Genomic DNA, 3,054 nt, shown 5'->3' on the forward strand with positions numbered 1-3,054 from the left:
GGGGTATAACCCGACCATAACATGACCGGGCAATTCTCTTGGGTCATATCTGTCTTACTTACCTCCAAATCTGACTTGCTGAATGCACATGGTCTTGGAATGCATGACTATTCCTATGGTGGGCTCAGAAAATATTCCCGAAGGTGCATGGCCTCTGGGAATATCAGATGCCATGTCCTGGTGCAGCAGGAGGTTGATACCTCCACTTTTGCCAGCACAGAGACAAGGGTGGGTGTGTTGGGCTCACAGGAGTTTTGGGAAACAGGGCTACAGCTCCAGGTGAGATCCTGGTAGCCTAAAGCACTCTTGGCATGAACTGTGGATGTGTCTACCAGCAGCAGTGTGTCACTTACAGCCTGGGGAAGGGTTAGAAGCAGAAGGGTCCTCTTCTCCCCTCAGATCTCTGAAGCACAACTTTGCAGGGAAATTTTCACAGGAAGTTTAGCTTACATTGCTCAGAAGGAAAGGAAATCACCCCCTCCTGCTCCGGTTCACGTTTTGCCAAGTAGGGTGGTGATTTCAGACAGTGACGTCTGTTTTCAAGAGATATTTCTACCTTTCCTGTCCCCTCCCTCCCTCTCAGCTCTGGCCTAGGATTGTTTTTGCAGTGTGTGACATTAGGCACAGCATCTATCTATTCTGCCCTGACCAGCATAGATAGATCGAGGGAGGAAAATGAAGCACTTGCTTTACTCGAGTCTCCAGTTTTACTTTCTAAAATGTTTATTTCCTTGTCTTCACCTTTGGCAACAGAAGAGGGGAAAAACAGTTCTCAGCCAATGGCCTTAACCTTTTCTCCATCTCCAAACCCTGCCTGCCCTTAGAGCACTCGGATGCAAGGCCACCAGTTTCATCCAGAAACACCACAGAGGTGGCGATGGGGCTGCGGCTCCTCATCTGGGCATGTCGCTCATTCGAGCCCTCCCTGCACAGCAAACCTGGTATGTCCTGTTTGAAAGGGATTTTTGAACGTAGTGTGTCCAGTTCCCAAGGGATTTTCCACTTCCTATGTTCACTTAGCAGTCTGCTGTCCAGGTTCAGCACCTGGAACCCACCTCTTTGGCAGTTTGGTTTGGAAAACGCCTGTCTGTGTGTGTGTGTGTGCACCGCCCTGCCTTGAAGCACATCCTGCGTGTGTGTGTGTACAAACCTTTGTGTCGTATATTGCAGTCTGGCGGGGGAGAGAATCCAAGCTGGAGATGCCCCTTCCTTTGTTCCCTGCATTCACACCAAGTGTCTGTGATGTCTTCTCTGTGCCATTCCCACCACGCCATGCAGCTCCTGAATTCCTTTCCGCTCCTGGTTTCTCCTCAGTGCAAGGAATGTCTGGCTGGTGAAGTTCTGAGTGTGTGGTGTGCCCGTCGTGCTCAGAGCCCCGAGCCCCTGCTCCCCTCCCTGGATAGTCATGTGGGCTCTTTGCTTTAAAATGAGGCACTTTTAGAGTATCCTGGACTGTGCTGTAGCGCTTTTCCAAGTGTGAGTCTAGTGTTGAGCTGGGCAGATCCAGTGTAGATGCCACAGTGCGCCGCAGCCCTGACTTGCAAACACCTCCTTTCCTGCCTTACTGTGCCAGGCTGTGCAGTGCTTTCGTTCTGAGCCAAAAATGTCCAGCGAGCACCAGGCCGAGGGAGCAAATCCCCCTCTCTCAGCCCCAAATCTGTCGAAGCAGAAGGCTTAAATGACTGAACTCGCTGTGCTAAATAAATAGTTGTCTTTTCTCATACTGAGCACACGCCGTTATTTGCTTGATGTCCTTCTTTGTGTGGTTTTTGTGGTATGAAGTCCTTCCAGTGACATCTCTGTGGGGAGAGTGAATTAACGCTTAAAACTAATCAGAGTCTGTGCTTGGGGTTTGAAGAGATCTAGATTGCTAGTTTACTCTTTTGATCAAGTCGATAAATTATAAATTGGCAAAACTGGTTTCAGACCTTTCAGCCTATCACCAAAACTCTCGATTCAATCACTGCACCCGATCTCAATCTCTTTTTAGGGAATCATAAATTTTAGTTGAATATAAAGATGTCATTATGCTGTCTTGGACAACTCAGTAGAAGGTTTTTTGCTGCTTCTATTTTAAGAGAGATGAAATGGATTATGCTTCTGCTTCCTCTTCCTATTTATTTAATACCCTGTGGATAAGTCCTGTTATTCCTCACAGTGCTGCAGCAGGATGCAAACAAATCTGGCAGCCAGGGGATAATGCAGCAGCATTTTTGAGAGGAAAATTCCTGCAGGTGCTGTTCTCCTGGGGCTCACTTAAAGCACTCAACAGTCACTTGCCCTGAAGCATTTCTTAGATCCCTTGGGCTGGGTGATAAATTAAACATCCATTTGTGTCTCTGAAAGATTAAAGTTTAAGGGTTGATCCATAGAACACTGAAAACAAGGGTAATTTTTCCATTGGCTTCACCATGCTCTGGCCTTTGAGTTCTTGTTGGCACCAGGGATGTGATCACAGGTCATCATAAAATCATCTCAATTACACATTTATTTCTAAATTGACACAAACGTTCCTTAGGCTGAGTGCAAGGAAAGTCTTTTCTCTGAGGCAGCCCTGCTTATACTGGCATCAGGATTTGTGTATGAACAACAACCAAAAACCCCTGGAGCTGGTGAGAGATGATTTATGCCTTAAAATATTCCCTGCTTTTCCTGGAAATGCTACTGGGGTTTAGAATTCAGCAGCCTTCTAACTATTCTTAGAATTGGTTGAAAATAACAGTGCTGAAGATTGAAGAGGAAAATGATTTTTCGAGAAACAAACCAAAAAAGGAAGGCAATGAAAAAAAGTGTTTGAAAGTTGAAATTCTCGGAATTGCAATCAGCTTCATGGAAAGCTTCAAGTCAGTGAAGATTCTGAGAGGGTGCAAGGAACAAAGCAGAGAAGTGCAGAGAAAAAGCACTATTTAATTATCTTAATAGCTTTGGTAAGGATGCTGACTTTTATATCCTAACCCCCTCACTTTTTTTTTCTCAGAAAAAGGCAAAAATGACCAGCTCTGATGCCGTGCAAATTAACCTCTGCTAATTGCCTTTTCCAGATGAATTCCTGCT

The 3,054-nt window shown here is 45.8% G+C and overlaps 1 long non-coding RNA gene across 1 annotated transcript in view; it reads right to left on the reverse strand.

Annotated features, from left to right (window-relative positions):
• Positions 1–2,954: 2,954 nt before the first annotated feature.
• LOC108448620 overlaps positions 2,955–3,054 on the reverse strand; it is a 4,180-nt gene continuing 4,080 nt past the window's right edge. Inside the window, exon 3 of the long non-coding RNA XR_001864575.1 lies at positions 2,955–3,052. This is a non-coding gene — a long non-coding RNA (uncharacterized LOC108448620). The remainder of the gene's footprint in view (positions 3,053–3,054) is intronic.

The sequence above is a fragment of the Corvus brachyrhynchos genome, unplaced genomic scaffold (genome assembly GCF_000691975.1).
Source record: "Corvus brachyrhynchos isolate BGI_N302 unplaced genomic scaffold, ASM69197v1 scaffold1118, whole genome shotgun sequence".
Lineage (NCBI taxonomy): Eukaryota > Metazoa > Chordata > Aves > Passeriformes > Corvidae > Corvus > Corvus brachyrhynchos.